This window comes from Hyaena hyaena, unplaced genomic scaffold (genome assembly GCF_003009895.1).
Source record: "Hyaena hyaena isolate Hyena2069 unplaced genomic scaffold, ASM300989v1 scaffold_105, whole genome shotgun sequence".
Lineage (NCBI taxonomy): Eukaryota > Metazoa > Chordata > Mammalia > Carnivora > Hyaenidae > Hyaena > Hyaena hyaena.
The window spans coordinates 142,160-165,192 of NW_024080737.1; the positions used below are offsets into that span (position 1 = coordinate 142,160).

Genomic DNA, 23,033 nt, shown 5'->3' on the forward strand with positions numbered 1-23,033 from the left:
CTAGCAACAGATGAATGTGCCTGAAGGCAAAGTTAGATTTTACCAATATGAGGCTAGAAATGGTATCTTAATATAGTGTTAACTTTTTTATCCTGTGGAATTTTGAACATCTCTTCTTAAGTTGTAGAGACCATTTACATTTCTTTTTTCTGTTTTTCCTATGCCTTGCCAACTTTTAAAAAGTATACATAGTTTTTCATTTAAAGGAGCTCTTTGCATATCAGGGATATTAATTCTTGTTTGTAATATCGGCTGAAGATCTTTTTCCCAGGTTACTGTTTGTCTTTTAACATATTTCTGGTGGCACTTTTATTGTCATGAAGAATTTTGGGTTTTTACCTAATCTTTTATGACATCTAAAATTTGAGTCCTAGAAAGACCTTCCTTACTCAAATCATATAAAGAAATCTATCCATGTATTATTTTAGTAATTGTATGGTTTTATTATTTTTACATTTAAATATTTGATCCATTTAGAATTTATACTAGTGTATAGTGTGAGGTAAAAATCTAACTTTTTTTTTCAGTTATTTACCAAGTTGTACCAATAGCAGTTACTGGTAAGTTCATTTTTTTAAGGATCTTTAAATAGAATCTTAGGGGCACCTGGGTGGTTTAGTTGGTTGAGCGTCAGACTCTTGATTTTGGCTCAGGTCATGACCTTACAGTTTATGAGAGACCCATGACCCTGCAGTGGGTCTCTGCACTGACGGTGAGGAACCTGCTTGGGATTCTCTCTCTCTCCCTCTCTCTCTCTTCTCCTTCCCTACTCTCTCTCATGCATGCTCCCTCTCTTTCTCAAATAAATAAACTTAAAATAAATAAATGTGAATTTTAGATATCTGGCTAAATGTAATGGTATCATTATTTTCTAAGCTAAAATTCATAAAAGAAAGGGGTTAGGAAATTACCCCTACTATGTGCACAAGATACCTGAAGATGGAAGTGGAAATTTAGGTTTTGAGATTCTTTGAATCTATAGTAACTAGATTGAAATGGATATAGAAAGTCATATACGGAAAATGTTGGGTTATGTTAGGGAAATACTGCTATAGCGTTTTATCATTTTCCTTTTACAACTTAAGGGCAAATGATTAGCAAAATTACACCGGAGACTCAAAGGAGAAGAGCATTTTTATGATAAGTGAATGAACAACCTAAAATGGAACTGGGTACAATGCTGTCTCAGTGACATTTTTAGGCCCCACCCTGGAAGTGCTGAATCAAAATATCTAGAGCAGGCGGTGGGGGTTGGGGCAAAAATCTTGAGCTGCGACAAGGGGATCTATATTTATAACAAGTTCTCAGATGATTGTAGTGCAGGCGCTCCCACACAAGTTAGTGAACTCCCATCTAGGAAACTTTGACTTCTAGCCTGAAAAAGAAAGGGCAGAAGCCAAGTTCAGAACCACAGAACTTGAAAAAATGTGAAGGAATGATTGGACCCAGCCCATTGTCTTCATTCTAATTAAAGGACACACATGTGCTTCCTCTCCCCAAATGTCTCAGTAATCCACAAACGCCATCAGAAGCTCAATTTCAAAGTCATCACCCCAACAATCAAGAATTCTTGTCTTTCCACAAATGATCTGTCTGGCTTTAGTTTGGATCACTTTCTTTTTGTTAAATCCTACTTTTAATATTCCTTCAGCTTTGAAAGTATGCCAGGCACTTCATAAACCTTAATGTTTTCACTTGGTTTCCCACAAGCCTTGCAAAGTGGGTATTATGGATCTAATGTTTACAGTTAAGAAAACTGAGGCTTGGAGAGATTGTATAACTAGTTTAAGGGTCCTGAGTAAGTGTATTCAGCTGTTTTGTGAAATCTTTCTATAGAGAAGAACATGATCAGCATCTCTTTCTATGATCCTCAGACAAAACCCATGATGGGTTGAAGATACAGTAACCAAGAACATCTTAATCTTTACGTATTTAATTTGCATTCTTTAGATACAATTTTGGACCTGAGAAGCCTATTTTAAAAAGCATCCTTCCTACAATAATCTCTTTCTGTCTTTTCACCTGCTTGGTCTTTCGTCAATGTATCCCTCAGTACCTGACAGTACGTGCACTAATCTACATCCATGTTGCCTGCCCTGGACCACCAGAATGAAAGCTTCCCCCAGCGCAGGCACTTGGTCTCCCTTGTTCTCCACTATATCCTCAGTTCTTGGAACACTGGAAGTCATCAATTTTTGCTGGAGAAATAACTGAAAGTGAATTCTTCATTCATACTGGCTTCTTTTCTTTACAACTGCCCAGGTTTGAGGTTTTGTTCTGTTTTCAAATTCTGAGCATATAGCTGGGTGTTAGGGTTTAAAGCTGGTTTAATAACCCGGTAACTATAGTTTCTCCCTTCTATAACTAGTATCTCTGCTCCTTGGGAAAATAAAAGCCAGCAGAAAGCAGAGCTTTGAAAATCATTATCATCACACCTGAGCCTTCTTTTCTCTGTGCCAACTAGTGTTCCTCTGCCTTTACTCTGCTGTTCTCTTCTCTATAATGTCCCCTTTTCTCCACTAGGCACAATCTATAACACTGTCACTTACTAAGGACTTCCTATGTGTCAAGGAGTGTAAATTGTATTTCATGAGGTACTTCATTAAATTATCCCAGAAACTCACTCAGGTGTGTTACCTCCACTTTTCACATAAGGCATATGAAGTTCAGGGAGAGTAACTCACCTGTCTGAGGAAAAAGAGCTAAGACCCCAACCCAAGTTTATATCCACTTAAATCTCAAGCTTTTTTCACAATGTCTTCAGTGTGTGAGAGAAACCTGGTTAGCTATAGTGTCTCCATGAGCTCGAAGGCTACTATTTTCTAAAGACCCGTTAACCTAAAAGATCTGCATCGTGAAACAAAGGTAAGGGAAACATTCCATTTCTTCACTTTTATAAATCATGTTAAATATGGTTCATTTCATAATGTACTAAGGTCTGGGGAAAACACAACGTTCGTCATTTTGTGGGGTATATCAGCGAGGAAATGCCTTCAGTCAAATGTAAATGAGACCTAGTGCGTCTTGAAGAAATAATGGTTACGCCATCTAGTGAAAGAAATCTGGAAGTCAGGACTCCAGATACAGCAGCTCCACAAAGCCATCTAAGTTTTAAGATCCTTCCAATATTCTGCTCTGCCATTTTTAGTGCATAATTTTCATGCACAGAGGTGTCTCATGGTTTATGATGATTGCTAGAGCTCTACTCATGACATCTGCCAGACAGACAGGAAGGAGGAAAGGTAAAGAAACATGTCCTATTAAAAAACTTTCCCAAAGGCCCAACCCATCAGAATCCTCCACCTTCTGTGCCAAATATGGCCACGGAAGTCTTCTCCGTGGCTCCCACTGACTGGAACTTGATGCTCAGTTTCCTAATAAGCACGCGGCACTCTCCCCTTACAGGATGCATTGAAGAAAAGTGTATCATGCAAGTCTCAGCCACCATGGTACCCACTGCCAATCCCTTATTCCCAGTCTTAGGCAGCATACCTGTTTCAGTGATCTTTTGCAGCCTAACAAATAACCCCAGAGCTTAAATTATTTTAAGAACTTAAAATACAAGCGAATACCTCTCATCGTTCTTCAATCTGGGCAGACCTCAATGGGAAAGTCTCATCATGGTTGCAGGTGGTATTTGGCTGAAAACCTTCATGCAACTGCTCTCATCCGTCAGCGCTCCTGGAGCTAGCAAGTCCTACTGGGTCCTCTCTCTTCCCCCACAGTCTCTCTGTGTGGCCTCTTATCACTTAGTGATCTAGTCAGTGCTTTTTTCCAAGGTGTCTGGATCCTAAAAGAAAGGGGTTCAATAAAAAGTTAGGGGAAGCTGTCCTCTAAGGTTCTGGAGCTGACACTAGCAAGGCATCACTTCCTCCATATTCTGCTGATCATAAAGAAGCTATAAAGCCAACCCAGACTCCAGGGGAAGGAAAGAACCTTCACCTCCTAAAGGAATATGACCACTGTAATCCACCATTCTATACCCTCCCTTTAAGGTTGGACCACTCTTTCTAGAAACATCAGTTTCTCTAACTACATCCTTTCAGGACAAGTCAATGATAATCTCTTAATGGACCTAACCTTTCCAAACAAACATTTCCAGGCCTGAAAGATAAAAAGTTGCTAACACAATGCACCTGCTTCTCTCTAGACAAGGGAGTCTATAAGAATTGGCTTCTTGTGAAAGAGAAATATTCTTTTCTTTCCTTTTGGAAATGAGGAAACAGTGGCAAAAAGTCAAGAATGTATTATTTCAATAACATTCCAGTTACAGTCACATTCATATTTTTTAATATAGTTAGCTTCTAATTCCCTGCTGTAGTTTGGTAGAGCATAGACATAAGAAAACAAAACTTAATGATGTTTATAAAGATTTATTTTGACAGCTTCAATTTCATTTATATTCAAACCGTTATCCTATCCCTGAAAGAACAGAAAAATAATTGGGTTGGCTCCCACCTCCCTTTCCTTCTCATTGTTTAAGAAAAAGATAAAGTCATTAGTATATAAATTCAGCTCAAAGCAGAAAGAGATCTTATTGATTCCAGAGCCTGGGAAATCACAAGTAGGTCTGGTTTCAAGTGTAGCTGGATACAGGTGCTCAAATATTATCACCACTGCCCTTTGCTTACATGTTCTTGGCTACAACTCTCAATTGTTTGGCTTCATTCCCTCCTGCCACAGATGAGCTTTGCCCAGTAACTGGAAAGAGAATTTCCAGCAGCACCATCATAATTTTCTTCAAGATTAGCCACTCCCATGAAAAATAACTTCTCCTCCCATCCTAATAATAATCCCATGGAAAGATTTAATTTTCCTGTTTAGGTCACATGTCCACTTTTGGATGAACTGCTTTCTCAGAAGAATGCTCTGGTATACAAAAAGTGCCCTGCCCCCCAAAGATGTCCACATTCTAATCTCTGTAGCCTATGAATATGTTACTTTGTGAGCCAAAAGGGACATTGCAAATGTGATTGAATTAAAGGCCTTGCAATGGTAGGATTATTCTGGATTATCCAGGTGGGCCCAATGTTATCACAAGGATCTTCAGAAGAAGGGGGCAGAAGGAATCAGAGTCTGAGAGGAGGAACTGAGAACTGTGATTATGGGAGCAGAGATTGGATTGATGTGCTTTGAAGCTGGAAGGAGCCACAAGACAAGGAATACAGGTGTAGAAGTTGGAAAAGGCAAGAAGCAGATTCTCTCCCAGCACCTCCGAATGGAACCAGCTATGCCAATACCAATTTGGGGCTCTGGCCTCTAGAACTGTGAAATAATAAATTTTGGTTGTGTTAAGCCACTAGGTTTGTACTAACTTGTTACAGTAGTGAAAGAAATTCACATAAGTGGTTTCCTGATTTGGCTCCGTTTAGTTTGGATGTTTTGATCTGTGGTCAAGGAAGGGGGGTAGGAGTTGATAGAGAGGGGGGCAGAGCAGGAGCATGTGGTTGATAGTACAGCCAAGCCAAGACCACATAAAATCAGGCAGAACTCCCTCGGAAGGAAAATTCCTTTCCTGTATGAGGAAGTAGATAGAAAAGAAGGCATGATAAATATAGTCAACAATTAAACACCACCATAAACAGTAGCTACCACAATCTAGTACTACCATCTAGTACTACCCATAAGTAAAAAATGGTGAGTCCAGCAGAAGGAAGGAACTAACTAACTAACTAGGTGTAGGACTTACCGTTGGGCTTGGATAATCATGATCCCACAGCAGCAACAGCTAAGGTTTCCCTGCTTCGATGTCCTGAAAGACAAGAATTATGAGAGATAAAACACCTCTTAGAATCAGTAAGACCTAAGTTCAAATCCTCCACTAAGAGTGAACACTCTCATCTTGATTTTCAACAGTAACATGGTAGAGTTCGTGATTCCTCAACTCTTCCAGAAAGAATGCAAATGTAGGAGAGGAACCTGAATGCACACACTGAGAATTTCACAAGGGTCCCCACACGAATGAACCTTTCCTTGAGTATTGTTTTTATTATTTAAAATTCAGGCATTTGAATTTAATATAAAACTGATATTTTAAAAGTCCTGTGAAATAATTTATTTTTCTTCCCAAGTGTTTGAATTCATTGATGCTTCAGAAAGTTCTACCATTTTTACTCTGGGTTCAAATAGTCTATAATGTCAATGATGTACATAACATATGTAGCCTGTTTGTGGGATTAGGCTCAGGACCCTTCCAGACCTCCAAGTTCTGAGACAATCACCCATAGGCTCTGTGGGGGCACCAGATGATCACCAAAACTGGCTGGTGAAACAGTTTGGCTTTTCATGGCACTCCTTGACTTTAGCATGTGGGAGAGGGCTTCCCATAGATTTGCACCAATATGGTTGCTTGAGGAAGACAGTCAGAAGGCCAGGAAATGAAAAGTCCTTTAGAAGGAGTCATTATGGAGAGGGGAAAACAATAGAGAGAGAGAGAGAGAGAGAGAGAGAGAGAACTCTAGATGCACTCACTGTCAGACTGCAACAGGGAAGAAACCTGGAGCAACTTCTGTCCAGTTAGCTCACAAAACCAAAAGAGGTAATAATAGCAAGTTAGGGTTATTGTTTTACCCTGCTAAGTTTATGTACCAGTAGATAATCAAAACAAGGGTACTGTCTGGAGGAATCTCTGGAAAGGGAAAAAAGAATATGTAACTCAGGCACATAACCTTCTATATCCAGGACCCCTGATTCTATCCCAGCACCTCTGATTTCACTTTCCATGTTGGATTTTAAGGTGTTTCTTTACTTTTCCATTTCTCTGCCTGGAAGACAGTAAGTGCTTCATAAATGTATGGGGAGGGGCACCTGGGTGGCTCAGTCAGTTAAACATCTGACTTCCGTTCAGGTCATGATCTTGAGGCTCTTGTGAGTTTGAGCCCTGTGTCAGGCTCTGTGCTGACGGCTCAGAGCCTGGAGCCTGCTTTGGACTACGTCTCTTTCTCACTCTGCCCCTCCCTCCCTCACGTTCTGTCTCTCCCTCAAAAATAAACAGACATTAAAAAAAATTAATAAATAAATGGGGAAATGGGAGTAAGGAGACAGGGAGGCTGGGAACTAAGCCCAAATGATGGGAACTACAACCTCAGACCCTCACTGAAATCTTTCATGGGTTGAATTTGGTGGAAAGCTGCAAGTAGTACAACGTGGCCTGAAGGTGCCGTACCACCAATTCCATTACCTACCTACCCACTGAGTAACTATGTTACTTCATATCCTAGGACACATTCTCACACTGGAATGCAGGAAATAGAACCAACAGGTAGTATCCACCCGAAGTACCAATTGGTAGAAAAGTAAGCAATTAAAAACAAAATTTTAAATTAAAGTAAACCCAAATGTGTTGTGGGGAAGAATGCAAAATTAGCATGGATTTTTAAGGAACAAAGGGTGAACCCTCAAAGAATATTCACCCCTGCACTGGCATTGTGCTATATCGCCAGAGTAAGTGTTCTGTCTTCTCAGTTAGTAGGAACTCAGTTTTAGAAAATCCCATGTAAGGGATTATCAATCAAAATGTTGATATTGTAATGTCTTCCTGTACCACTGGTCAAAAAGTGGGGCACCTGCGTGGCTCAGTCATTTAAGAGTCCAACTCTTGATTTAGGCTCAGGTCATGATCTCACAGTTGGTGGGATCAAGTCCCATGTTGGGCTCTGTGTTGACAGCTTGGAGCCTGCTTGGGATTCTCTCTCTCCTCTCTCTGCCCCTCCCCCTATTCATGTTCTCTCTCTCTCTCTCTCAAAATAAATAAGCTTAAAAAAAATTGACAGCTCATAGCTAATCTGCACTTGTCTTATCTGACACACAAAGCAATTACTTTTTTTTTTTTTTTTACAACTTGAATTAGTGGCCAATATTTAAACCTCAGGAGTATAATTTACTAAGCTGGATCTCTGGCTTCTGAAAGAAACTGGATGAGCCGACAACCTTAAGTCCGTCTCTTCATGTGGCGACAGTCAGCTAGTGCCAAGCTTCAGCTTCTCCCCCTTTTCTTTAGACAAGACCTGGTCCCAGTAGTTTGCCACGGTCTTCACCACTTCCTGTCCACCCAACCAGCCAGACTACGGCCTGTTTCTCTTGTCTGTGGTAACTGCCTGAGCCTGGGAAGTTCAGTTCCATACTGTCATGGAATCGTTTGTGTCACTTTCCACTATTTGTCACTGACTTCCAAATTTAAAAAATTTTCAGGATACAGTCTTACATCCAGAAGATGGGTCTTTATTTGCCCAAGTCCCAAATCAGAGAATCATAGAACTGGAATGGACCCATTTTTTTGATGATGGCCATAGCATCCTGAGGGCTGCCACTCAACCATGGGGATTAGAAAGACTCCCAAGATTGCCCGACTTACTCTCAAGGAAAGATTCAGACTCAAAACTTATATCTTCCCCAAACACAGAGTCCCAGAAGAACTGGGCAACAAAGTTAAAACTGGTTCTTTTTTTCTTTAAGTTTATTTATTTTGAGACAGACTGAGACAGCACAAGTGGGGGAGGGGCAGAGAGAGAATGGGAAATAGAGAATTCCAAGCAGGCTCCATACTGTCAGTGCAGAGCTCAATGCAGGCCTCGAACTCTCAAACCGTGAGATCATGACCTGAGCTGAAATCAAGAGTCAGACGTCGACTGAGCCATCCAGTCTCTGCAAAACGAGCCCTTTTAGAGCATGCACTTTCCTTATGAGACACACAATCCTTTTCACAGTGTTCGATGTGGGGAACAGTTCCCAAAATGTCTTTGGATTCTGTCAGGAACAGGTGAGGGTGGCGTCCTTACAGACACGTGGACAGCCAGGTAACAGAGTCCAAGTTCTTGCGGCACTCTGTGTGTGTGTGTGTGTGTGTGTGTGTGTGTGTGTGTGACTGTATCCACATCAGGAGCCATGAATGTTCAGCATGAGTCATGGTTTTGTTTTCTGGGCTCAGTAGCCTGTGGTCTGGCAGGAATCAAGGTCTGGGTCTGGGATTTTGCAACAGCTGTTCATGTCATGTCACCTGCGGCAGCAACTTAGCGTGCACTGGCTTTTTATCATTTTTATCAGCTCATGAGCACTGGCTTTGATTGCCAAAAGGCCATGTTTCTCAACTAAAAAATAATATTCCTATCTGGAATGAGTGTGGAGTCTTAAATGGTGGGGTCTAAATTCTTATCTTATGCCACATGGTCTTAAATTGCTCAGGTAGTCTCTACTTTTAATTGAAGGTGGCTAACTCCTAAAGAAAACATCTACAACATCTATCCAGATGCAACCATAACTCAGAGAGGATCAATAGCGAATAGAGTGGAGATGAAGGCTCATTCTCTCTCTAGCTTATCTTAAAATGACTCTTATGTTTTCAAGGCACATCTGCCCTGTTGCCCATTCAGGAATTGAATACGCAAACTTCTCACTACCAGGCAACTGTTACAAGGTCCTTTCTATCACCTTGTAGCCCTGGTCTTTCTAGACTTCATTTTTAGCCCACCTTCTAAGGAAATCTCCCTAATCCCTGATCTTGCATTTGCCTGTTCCTGGACCCTTTCCAGCCTCTCCACGGAGAAAGGCAAAGTGTCCTTTGGAGTGTGGCCATGGGAAAAACACTGATTATGTGATGAACATAGGCACTGCCTGTCCCCTGCAAATAGCACACAGCAAAGACAGAGGGATGCCACAGAGGGTTGTGTCCCTGTCTTGTTGCGGAACCTGAATTAACCTATTCTGATAACGAAACAGCCAGTTTGGATGGATGTAACATAAAATCTTACCAAACGTACTTAGTCAGGAAGGCAAAGATCTAAGCCATAAGTCAGTCTTGGATGACGGGTAATGGTGTGAATAGTCACAATAGGTCTATCAATATCACTAATTGGGAACTCTTCAAAATGCTCATCAAAATGCCCTTAAAACATGATGCTTCTTTTGAAGGTAGTCTATTATTAACAAAGAGAGTTTTCAACTTAAAAAGTATTTGCATGTATGTAATATTGGAGAACAGGAAAGTGTAAATTTTTATTTAGGTCATTGAAGAAGGAGCATAAGGCAAGCTGAGGCTGCAAACATGCCATCCCCACCCCCAGGTGGGAATTGTGTGGTATTCCTTGGGCACTCCTGGCTGCCCAAGAATAAAGGAAAGGGGAAAAATAAATGGTTAAGTCATAGAGATCATAGTCCTGCAGGACCTAAGTCTCCATCACCTCTCCATAGTGATGTGGGAAACAAAGGCAGAAGAAAATGGCAGATAGAACTAAATTTCCTTATAATGTGCAGCTCATTGACAAATACTTGAGGCTGGCAGGGTAAAATGTTTCTCCAGGAACTCCATACTGTTTTAAATGCTAATGCTTTGCTAGAGGGAAAAACAACCTTAGCTTGACAATAGCTAGTTGTCCAGTAACCTGTGAGTCTTTAGCATATGAAAATCTCACTGGAAACTTCTCCTGGACTTTACCCCCCCCCCCCCCCCCCCCCCCCCCCCCCTATAACCAGTCTCTCCTCCTTGTCCTGGGGCAGCTCTTCCTGCCCAAGGGTCCTGTCCCAGTGCTTCAATAAAATCACCTTTTTGCACCAAAGATATCTTCAAGAATTCTTTCTTGGTCATTGGCTCTGGACCCCACGAACCCCACTGTTCCCCCCCAAAACCTCATCAGTTATTATTACCTAATAAAATTATCTGCTTGCTATTTCCAGATCAGAAAGCAGTATTGACAGAAAATTCTAGATAAAATCTATTGCAGCAAATTCAGGTGATTGTTACTTCGATATGTGATCATTTATTTTTTTAATGTTTATTTTTTCAAGAGAAATGGAGAGAGAGAGCACGCGTGCAACACATACGAGTATGAGCAGGGGAAGAGCAGAGAGAGAGAGAGAGAGAGAGAGAGAGAGAGAGAGAATTCCAAGCAGTCTCCATGCTCTGGAGGAGCTCAGTCCCACAGCTGTGAGATTATGACCTGAGCCAAAATCAAGAGTGGGACACTTAATGGACTGAGCCACCTAGGCACCCCAGTAATGATTTACTTCTAATAGTGATCCATTGTGTTATCACAAATCTGTCTCTTATCACAAATATTAACACTAATAATTCTTTTTTTTTTTTTTAACATTTATTTGTTTTTAGAGAGAGACACACACAGCATGAGCAGGGGAGGGGCAGAGAGAGAGTCAAAGAATCTGAAACAGGCTTCAGGCTCTGAGCTGTTAAAGCTTTTGATTTTAAGTTCTGTAGAAGATGCAAATAATACTAAGTGGGAGCATACCTTTTGTTATTATCAGTGAATGTTACAGAGAAAAACATAAAACCTTAAGAAAGACTGATTGTCCGTAGAGGATAAACAGGGCTCAGGAGAGGCCATGGAGAAGCAAAAAGAGACAGCAAGGATTGGAGTGTGTGTGTGCATGTGTACACGTACGTGTGTGTGTGTGTGTGTGTGTGTGTGTCTTAAAATTTGGAGGGGGGCGCCTGGGTGGCTTAGTCGGTTAAGCATCCGACTTTCGCTTAGGTCATGATCTCACGGTTCGTGGGTTCGAGCCCCACGTCGGGCTCTGTGCTGACTGCCGGCCCAGAGCCTGGAGCCTGCTGCAGATTCTGTGTCTCCCTCTCTCTCTTACCCTCCTCTGCTCATGCTATCTCTCTCAGAAATAAACAAAACATTAAAATTAAAAAAAAAAAATTTAGAGGAAGTGGCAGGAGGAAATTCTAGAAAAGAATTGTAAAAACCCCTCCCCTCCCTCTTCTTCCTCCATTCAACTACTTAACAGTTTTGCCACAAAGGAGCTCTGCCTCAGGCTCTCTTGCAGCTTATTTCCATATCTACCTTACGCCTTTCTACTCAATTTATAAACTAAGAGGAAGGCCCAACAAAGCTTTTTCATATACAAATCAAGGAAGATATATTGCGAATAGTAGACAAGGAAACTACAAATGGCTGAACATTACATAGGGACAAAGAATGATTAATTGGTTGTAAGAAACACTATGCCACTCAGATCAGAAAACTCTTGGGGTTGGGTACTCCCAGGAAGGGAATCATTGTGTTCAATCCCATGAGAAGCCAAGCGTGCCTTCCCAATGAAACAGCAAGTCAGCATGCCAGCAGATTAAGGTATTGTTCTGGGACAAAGGAGAACATACGTAGGCTATTCTGAGAAGTTAGAAAGTCATGATTACCCCACAAATTGGCCCAGACAATTTAATCACTGTGTGGGCAATACAGGAAGAAACCATTTTATTAATATAATTTTTCTCATTTAAAATACAACTGGCAATTCTCTTCTACTTATCATGAGTTGACCCAACAAAGAACAGAAGAAATATTTCCTTTTGATTGTATGTACTGTTGTTTCCTTAGGGGATGGGGGATGTGTGAATATTTAAAAAAAAAAAAAAAAGGAACCAGAAGTTATCAACTAGACCATATTCTTGGCTCCCATTTAGAAAGAGGCAGAATGTTTGGATCAATATCACAGTCATCTGCTAAACATCCATGCTCCTTGGTCTACCACAAACTGGTACTCTTCAAATCATAAATATATACATGTTTTAACAAAAGAGGTGAATCAATACCATTGTTTTCTTCATGCCATTTTTCTTAAAAATGTTGTCTCATCAGACAAACAATATTATGGAGAATCATTTTCAAGCCTTGCCAATTCTTTCTTCTATAAAAAATTGAGTTTGTTGTTAGGAGATTCTTCTGAGCTTTCTTTTTGAGGCAATGTCTATAAATAATCTAAAACATTATGTTTTGTGGATAATTTTCCTCTCAACTAAAACAGCTCATCCATCCATTTTGGTTGATATTGGCAAGAAAATATCCATTTGTTTTATCAAGATTAGTTATTTCCATAAACTATGAAGACTGAAGAGTGCCTCACACAAAATAACTTCTGTCCCAGGAAATGGTTAAGCAAAAGGGGAAAATATACAAAAAGAATGCCATCTTGTGGCTGCACCAATAGAATAACAATAATACATTTATCACCCCAGAAGGTAACGTTATGGTCTCCAAACCAGGAGCTTTACATCATAATATGAGCCACTGAGAAAGTGGTCCACACTGCCCAAGCCTACATGAGTCCAGATGCCGTCCCATCCTCGGATCCCAAAGGGAATGATATTGTTTAATTTGTACCTTAGAATCAGATATTCCTGGGAAGGCAAATTATTTGGAGAGACCTGCCAAGGATATTAATCTACTTGGGAAAATGCCTCTGGGTATGATATTGAGTGGCCTAGGGGGCCAAAGAGAACTGATTTCAAGATGACTAAGGGAAGGCACCCGGGACCTCAGGTGTTTGAATTTAGAAGAGAGCTGCTTTGTGGTGGTAGCCTAAAACCAAGTGGACTTTTGACACAGCCTTACCCCAAGCACTGGAAATAAGAACTAAGAAACACAATTGAATGTATACCAGTTGTTTCGAGCCAAGTAGAGAAGAAGCAAGCTCAGTAAGCTTTTGTTATTTTAAAATGCTGATTCACAGCTAAAAGAAGGGTTTAGATAAATACACGGTTTATAGATCCATGATGCATCATCAGGAAAAGCTGATGATATTTAGTACACATTTTGTGGTCGATGTCTACAAGGTTAATGATATCTTTCCACAAAATGGAGACTTAGTTCTTAGAACTTCAAAAGACCTGAAAGGTTATCTAGTTCACTCTCTTAATTTAGCAGAGGAAGAAAATAAGGTCCAGAGAGGCTAAGTGACTCAAATAAAATCACACGGTCAGCTAATGATTCAACTAGGTGCCAGATGTGGGGTACACAACTTTCTAGTGTGTGTATATATACATATATATATACACTATTTAAAAAACCATATACATATATATATACACTATTTAAAAAACCATATGCATATATAAATGTATACATTTGTGTGTATTGTATATATTTATTTGTATGTAATATACTTATCTATATAAAATATATTTGAAAATATATATACACATATCTGTATCTGTTATCTATGTGTGTAAAGATATGTATACATACATATCCCTTTCTTAGAGATTCAAAATGTACATTATCATATAAAAAATTCTGAGCAGTCTTTCAGTAAAGAAATCTGTTCAACTTTATTAAGCTCAGCTTTTCCCAAACTTACTTGGCCATGAAGGCCTTTTTGCCATGCAACAATTACTAACATCCATGAAACTAAATCATGGAAATTCTGCGTAAGAACCTCACTTGGTTCTATAATTATTCTTTTTTGTCTACTAGTTCATTTTTTTCATTCTAGTTAAGTCAAGCTAGAAATATAGACAACAAATAAAAATAGGTAGTTGAATAAACCCCAGAGTTTCACTCACTCACCTAGTTTATTAAAATAATAGTGAAATCGCAAGGTTACCTCTCTGCAGATCTGCTGCATGGCACAGAACCAGTTGGGGCCTCTATATTTTCATACATTTGCAAACTAATACAGCATTGGCCTACTTTTTTCAATGCTGTATTTTTTCAACTTAAAAAAAAAAATTTGGGAGGGCACCTAGGTTGCTCAGTCGGTTAAGCATCTGACTTCGGCTCAGGTCATGATCTCACAGTTTGTGGGTTTGAGCCCCATGTCTGGCTCTGTGCTGACAGCTAGCTCAGAGCCTGGAGACTGTTTCAGATTCTGTGTCTCCCTCCCTCTCTGACCCTCCTCAGCTCACACTGTCTCTCTCTCTCTCAGAAATAAATTTAAAAAAATTTTTTTTACATTTATTTATTTTTGAGAGATACAGTGAGACAGAGTATGAGCGGGAAGGGGCAGAGAGAGAAGGAGACACAGAATCTGAAGCAGGCTCCAGGCTCTGAGCAAGTGTTCAGCACAGAGCCTGACACGGGGCTTGAACCCATGAACCGTGAGATCATGACCTGAGCCAAAGTCAGACACTTAGCTGACTGAGCCATTCAGGTACCCCAGATACCAACTTATTTGAAGAGAATTGCTTTCAGCATTTACTTATACATACTTTTTTTGGTATAAAACAAAAAAGTGAGTATCCCACACAACAAAGAACTGTCTGTAGACCTTAAATGTATCATAGCTTGGGCCATGAATCTTTATCTTTAAATTAAACAGAAGGAGATACAGCTTAATACTGGACAGAGACTTATAAAAAGCTTCATTCTGTTTTAAAACCTACTCATCCATTCTTATGGCATTGTTATTTCACTGTTGTGAACTGGAACTATTATGGTGTCAGATGGTATGAAAATTCTTATATTCTTAAGTGTTTGTATAATCTTCTGGCTTGAGGGAAAAAAAAACCTGGAGAGGCAGGGGCAGCCTTCACTTTTGCCAAATGTGGCACCTCTGTTGGGTGTACTGACACTACTCATTTCAGCCCTCATGGAAGAATAATTTCTAGTAGAATCATGCATTCACCAGTCAATATTAAGGAATCGTCTAAGTTCCCTTAGAATGAGCATATTTCACACACACACGTACACACAGACAAACACACACACACACCCCAAACTCACCAATGCCTGGAAAGCATGTGACATTGCTTTGGGCTTAAAATATATCCTGCAACCAGTATCTGAATGAGTAATTTTAGGAACCCTAAGTGCCAGTCAAAGCAAGATTCTGAACAAGCTTCATCTGTTAGCAGTCTGTATTTATGTTGATTCCCCACAGTCCAGGCCTCTTGAGATAGCTGCTAAACTAAATAGAAAAGTACCTAGATAAACTCATGCAATCGTCATAATCTAATACTGCTAAATTGTCACCCATGGGTAATTTAAGAGGAAATTACATTTACATCTCCAATCAATGGACCGATGTTATGACTCATTTTGTAATCAGCAATTCTTTTGACTTTGCTGATCTCTACCCTGGAATGGATATTTTTAGACTGAAGTGGAAAGGATTATTTGTTGTAATCTTGCCCTTAATACTGTTTTGTGTGTTTCCATACACATAATGGGCACTATGAGAATTGGAGGATAATAAGATTGTTAATAAGGACTAATACCTCTATAGTTCCGTAGAAAATGTGCTGAGTTTCAAAGAATTGATAGAACTTGAAGCAATTGTTTTTGAAGAGTGCTTTCTCCCTAACTATCTCCCTCATACAATAGTCAAAATCAACTTTGTTTGCTTTATAGGTCTAGTAAGTTGAGGACCTGGCTGCTTTGTGTTTTTGTTAGAACTTCTAAGACTGCTTGCAACCCAGAAAGTCGAACAAAACAGCAAGACAGTATGTGATACTAAGTCCAGGCCAAAGTCTAGTACTTCGGCAATAATCCATGCTTTTGGTGCTAATGGATTATAATAAATCTCAGTAGAACCAGGAGCTTGGCTATTTGGATAAATAATGAATACAGGTTTGGGGATATTTTCCCTCAATTTTCTTCTATAAGAGGCAAGTAGAAAAATACTGACTTCTATTGAGATTGAGAAAAATATTTTATTTGATATAATACTTTTAAGATGATATCCTTGTATGTTTTAATACTAAGTATTCTTCCTACTGGTTTTCAGTATCCATTTTAAAGTTACATATCCATCATAAAACAATCTTTTCAAGTCAGAGCTGTTCTGGTTTATCCTATTACCAACGCAGCTAAAATCCACCTGTTTAAACTTGCCCTCCCCTTCATTTTACTCTTCTTTACAATCTCTTAAAGCTGGAAAATGCTGGGACTCAGTCCTTGGATCTTTTCTCTATCTGCACTCACTTCTTTGGTGATATCATCCATGCGTGAAATGCAATCTATATGCCAATAGCTCTAAAATTTGTATATCCAGCTCAAACTTTCCTCCGAAATTCTAAACTCTTATACCCAAACTTCTAGTCAATAGCTCCACTTGCATTTTAAATAAAATCTAAACCTCACCATTCTCAAAACTAAACTCTTGCTCTTTCCTACAAAAGCTGCTCTGCCCATAGTCCTGCTTTTCTCTGTTGATAGCAGCTTTGTTCTTCCCATTGCTCTGGTCAAAAGCTTAGCTCATCCTGGACCCTTCTCTTCCTTTCATCCCTCACATCCAATCTAAATGTAAATTGCATTGACTCTATTATCAAAATAGATCCAGAGATCAGTATGAACCCATGTTTATTTTAGTATATGTAAACACAGGTAGATTCATACATAAATTTAGTAGCTGTTCATATGTAAAGTGGCAGGTAGCAGAATAACTCGTCCATAAAGATGTCCACATCCTAATCCTTGCAACCTGTGAATATGTTACCTTCCATGGCAAAAGGGACTTTGCAGATGTGATCACATTTAGAACCCTGCGATGGGGGGATTAACTTGTATTAGCTGGGTGGGTCCAATGTAATCACAGCCATCCTTAAAAGAGTCAGAGGAGGAGATGTGACAGTGTCACACAACAAAAGAAGAGTGTCACAGTGATGCGATGTGGATCTGAAATGCTGTGATGCGGACTTTGAAGACGGAAGAAAAGGCCATAAGCCAAGGAATGCAGGAGGCCTGTAGGAGACAGAAAAGGTGAGGGAACAAAATCTCTCCTATAGCCTCCAGAAGTAACACTAACCTGTCAATATCTTAATTTTAGCCTACTGAAGTCTATTTTAGACTTTTGACCTTCAAGAGTATAAGATGAATTGGTGTTGTTCAAGTCACTTAGTCTGCAGTAATTTGTTACAGCAACATAGGAAACTTAGGTTAGTGATACACACTTAGGTTAACGATAGACATCTGTTTCCTAGCTCTGTCTGCAAGGACGGTCAAGCAGTGGCATCCCAGTAGTAATGGGGTATAGTGCCAAGATCCTGGCTTCTAAATATCATTCTCCAATTTAAGGTATCAGGGCTCCTTGGGGAAATGGCTAATTCTAGGGCTAGGGACAAGAAAATGAAAGATAAGTCTGGAGTATTTTATAGCACCAGAAAGTAAGGAAACACTATAAAAAATGAGGACACTTCAAAAAGGCACAAGAACAAAACCGAAAGACTTTCCAATGGCCCAAGTTGGAACAATTTGAGTAACAAAATAATAGTAGTATTGGACTATAACTCAAAGAGGAAAAATCCATGAGTCCATAGTAACATAAATAAAAAATTAAATATATAAATACACTGGTAAGAAGAAACAAATCCTTCTAACAAAAAATTCCAATTGATAAATGTGGAAGGAATGAAGGAAACAGAATATCACCATTAAAACTCCACAGCAATAATTTCTGCAGGCAACATCCACTGACTATTGCTAAACTTTAAAAAGAAACAGACTATTTGCCTAGCCTCGAAATACCCATCTCCTCAAATATTTATCAATTACTATAGTGATTTTGCCATGTGTCCACAAATTGTTTGATAATCCTCCCTCTAGGAGGGGAAGCTTAATTCCCAACACTTAAGTGTAGGCCGGATCTAGTGACTCACTCCTGAGGAACAGAAGAATCCTGGAAGACACCCCCATCAACCAAGTGATCATAGCTGAATCACTGATAATAAGTCATGTAGAGATCACATACCCCCTGGTGGGATGCCATGAGAAAGCCCCATCATCTCTGTGGTGGCCATCTCCCAAATCTAGAATCTTAGCACAGTTACAGGAACACAGACAAACTCAATTTTAAATTGAGACAAAGCCTACAAAATACCTAACCGCTCTGCCACACAAGTGGCAAGGTCCTGAAAGACAAGGCACGACTGTCACATGTTGGAGAAGACTAAGGAGATATAACAGTTGGTTTCGATGTGGTATGCTGGATTGGATGCTACAGCAGAAAAAAGATACGTGTAGAAAAATTCTTAAAATCCCTATTTCTCTGCTTCTCCCTATGACAATGTAAATTGCCTTCCATGACAGTAGGAATCCTAAAATAAAAGAAGATATTTTATCTGTTGATATATGCCATGCACCTAGATCAGTATCTGGCACATAATACATGCACAATAAACTATTGTTAAGTTGACTTTAACCTGACACATTCAGATCCCTTGAGTATGGATCAATCTTCAAAGGGTATCAGAATCCCTAGAAGCTTTCACATAAATTCTTTCTGTTCAGGTCATTGTATGTATATTAAATAAAACTTGATTATTTAGGTCTAATAATTATTTTCAAAATTCATGATGTTACCATATTAAATTGCCATTTTATAGGTCAAAATAGGTGAATTTCAATTTCATGTAATTCAAACTAATAATTCTATGATTTTTATCAGTTCCTTGCTACTAGTAATTATAACTCAGTTCCAATGATTTTTTAAACCACTTTATTGAGGTATGGTTGACATACAAAAAGCTGTATGTATTTAACATAGACAATTTATTGAGTTTGGTGATATACACCCATAAAACCTTTACCATAATCTATGCCATAAACGTATTATTTATATTCCCCCTTTTATTTATTATTATTATTTAGTGTGTGATAAAAACATCTAACGTAAGATCTACCTTCTTAGCAAATTTTTAAGTATACAATACAGTTTTGCTAACAATAGGACCTATGTGATACAGTATATCTCTAGGACTTATTCATCTTGCATAATTGAAACTTTGTACTCTATTACTAATTAACACCTCCCTGTTGCCCCCTTCCCTTAGCCCCTGGCAACCATCATTCTACTCTCTGCTTCTATGACTTTATTTATTTTAGATTCCTCATCTAAGTGTTAGGTAGTATTTGTCCTATGTCTGACTTATTTCTCTCAGAATAATGTTCTTCAGTTCATTCATATTGTCATGAATGACAGGATTTCCTTCTTTGTAAAGACTGAATGATATGACATTGTATGTGTATACCACATCTTCTTTATCCATCCTTGGATACTTTGGTTGCTTCTATGTCCTGGCTATTGTGATGATAGCCATGAGAGTGAAAATTTCTCTTGGAGGTAGTGATTTCATTTCCTTTGGATATGTACCCTGAAGTGGGATTGCTGGATCATAAGGTAGGTCTATTTCTAATTTTTTGAGGGAGCTCCATATTCTTTCCTATAGTGACTTTACCAGTTTGTGTTTCCATTAATAGCATACAAGGGTTCCAATTTCTTCACATCGTAGCCAACACTGGTCTTTTTTATTCCTTTTTTTATTTTTAAAGCCAGTCTAACAGATTTAAGGTAGATATCTTATTGTGGTTATGATTTGCATTTCCCTGATGATGATTGATGTCGGGTATTTTTTCATATTCCCCTTGGGTATTTTCATTTCTTTGGAGAAATGTCTATTCAGTTCCTTGGCTCATTTTTTAATTGGGTTATTTGGGTTTTTTGCTAGAGTTATGGGAGTTCCCTGTATATTCTGAATAGTAACCCTTTATCAGATATGTGGTTTGCTCCCATTCCATAGATATCCAAACTAAGGTCGTTGGTCACTGTGATCAATGCCTACATGAAAGTGTACTGAAGATTCCAAGCTATAAGAGTTCAGTCTCTGCCAGGGATATCGGATATCACACCAGCCAGGTCTTCCGTTCAAGAGCCACGTGCCAGTAGGTATCTAGTTAGGTAACCCCAGGGGAAAAAAGATGTCTCAGGGAATCATGGATCATGGATCAATACCTCAGAGAAAGGCCCCATCCTGCACCCATCATCCCTGTAGCCACCAGAAGAAGGGGTGATTAAGGCCTTGCTCTGAGGACACAACCACAGAGCACTGTGCCTGACCCAAATACTATTTTTTAAAAAATTAATAGACAGCACTTTAAATGCAGATTTCACATTTTAAAAGTAGATATGTTCATGGATGAACATCAGAACCAGCAAGGTCTCTCACCTCCACTACCTTGCTGTCCCCAAAAGCATGTGAATTTGTGACCTCTGAATTATCATGAAAAATGGGAAGATCTGGTAACACTGGTCTTAAGTTCTTACATGCCAAAAACCAGTTCCAGCTGAGTACCAGCTTCATGCTTCGGGTGGGCATTTGTTTCCAAATCATCATAGTCTTCACCTGACCCTTTCCTTCACCTGGCATTCGAGGTGAGAACCCATGCTTTAGTTGAAAGGGGCAACGGCAGAAGGAAGACATGCTTCAGAAATGAATGATTCAGATTTCCGCTCTACAGGTGGCCAGCTTCTCAGGCAAACTTTTAAAATTTATCTACTTCATGTTTGAAATACCATGGTATAAAGAATTCCACTGTCATTAGAATATAACAATGAGTTTTAAAACATAGACATGATCTTGTTTGGAGAAAGACAATGAAAGAGAGCCTATATCTAAATTTTACTTCATCTTTATAGGATAGTCTCCAGAAACCCAACAAAGCAAATATGTTCATTAAGCTAAAAGGAAATAAATATTTGTTTTTCAAGGTTTGAGGTGAAGTATATGCTAACTAGTAAGATAATGTCTTCTCTTGGAAGAGGGGAAAAACAGAAATGCCATTTCTTTTTCTAAACCTTCATAGATGAAGGGAAACCAGTAACACTTGCTTTACTTACATTAACTTTTTATCCAAAAGCCCGAGAGTCCTGTATAGCAGTGATCTTAGATCAAAAAAGCATATTTTTATGTTAGTGTCTCTGCATCTCCATGCTTTGATTTCTTTTCAAGAGGCAGCTGTCTTGAATTTGCTCTTGCATATATTTCTCAACTTAATGCTAAGTGAAATCAGAGAAGGAAATAAAATCAAGTCATTGTAAAAAGATTTCAAATCCTGCACAAGTCTTTAAATCTAGTTGTAGACCTGACTTTGGTTTTCCTAAAGTCTAACACAAAGCAAACAATCTTACTGTGCTATACATTTTTATTTTATTTCTTCTGGGGTTCATATATATTTAAATAAATGTAATTTTAACAGCAATTGGAATTAAAGACATTCTTTATAAATCTTTTCTTGACAATATATTTAAAATAGATTTTTAAGTCTTATTAACTATAATGTTGTCTGTTTTATCAGATAATATTCTTTTAAATATGAATTTCAATGGATGAAAACAGGCAGGAGTGAACTAACCATTTTTTCACATTGTTTTCACTGTTCTCTATTTTTGGTTTTGTGTCTCTCACCTCCACTACCTTGCTGTCCCCAAAAGCATGTGACTTTGTGACCTCTGAATTATCAATGAATGGACTAATGTTCATTAATATTAAATTAAAGCCAGATTCAGAAAGAGAGAAAAAACTGTACTTTAAAAAGAAATTCACTATGGGGCACCTGGGTGACTCAGTTGATGAAGCATCCGACTTTGGATCAGGTCATGATCTCACGGTTTGTGAGTTTGTGCCCTGTGTCAGGCTCTGTGCTGACAGCCCAGAGCCTGGAGCCTGCTTCAGATTCTATGTCTCCCTCTCTATCTGTCTCCTCCCCTCTCGTTTTGTCTTTCCCTGTCTCTCAAAAATAAATAAACATTAAAAATTTTTTTAAGAAATTAATGGATTTCACAAAAAAGACTGTGTTAGGTTGCTGCTGATACATGCCCAAGCTGAGATGATATTTTAGAAATTAGCTTGGAGACAGAGCTTCCCAACATGAGCATGTATGCATCAGGATCACCTAAAAGACTTGTTAAAACACCATGGCAGGGCCCCACCTCCAAAGTTTCTGACTGGAAAGCTCTGGGGTCCCAATATGTGCATGTCTAACAGGTTTCCAGATGATGATGATGCTCCTTGTCCAGGGACCAAATTTGGAGAACTACTGGAATAAGAAATAATCCAGACACTTGAAATAGTTTTAAGAGGAAGGAAACTTCTTTATCAAATTTATTTTTCAGGTTACACACACACAATTATACCCATGTGGACTTTATTTTCTTTACTACGTGGTTAAAATTCGTTCAGATAAAACTTAGTAGGATCAATAACAATAGTAGTGAATTACTGCAAAGCAATAAGTAAGATTTGGAAGGATGTAGGAAGATGGGTTGGAAAGCTAGTTTAAGGGGGGTGGGCTTTATAAACACAAAGTACATTGACTTGAGAGAAACCAGTCTCTATCTCGATGACAATGAAAGACAATGTGGTTCTGGACACTTATTTGCAAAGATGTTTCATACCACAGAGGTCTTTGGTCTTGTTGTTTAAAAAAAAAACAAAAACTTTATCAATTTGCTGGAACTAAATCTCTGTTATAATCTTTTATCAAACAATGGATGGTCCAGACATGGGTGGAGGGGGGAAGCATAACACA

The 23,033-nt window shown here is 39.0% G+C and overlaps 1 long non-coding RNA gene across 1 annotated transcript; it reads right to left on the minus strand.

The window, feature by feature from the left end:
• Positions 1-3,577: 3,577 nt before the first annotated feature.
• On the minus strand, positions 3,578-21,559 carry LOC120234246. Its single transcript, XR_005529036.1, has 3 exons — positions 21,343-21,559; positions 5,690-5,752; positions 3,578-3,790 (listed from the first exon to the last, which is right to left on the minus strand). It is a non-coding gene; the product is annotated as an uncharacterized LOC120234246 (long non-coding RNA).
• Positions 21,560-23,033: the final 1,474 nt, after the last annotated feature.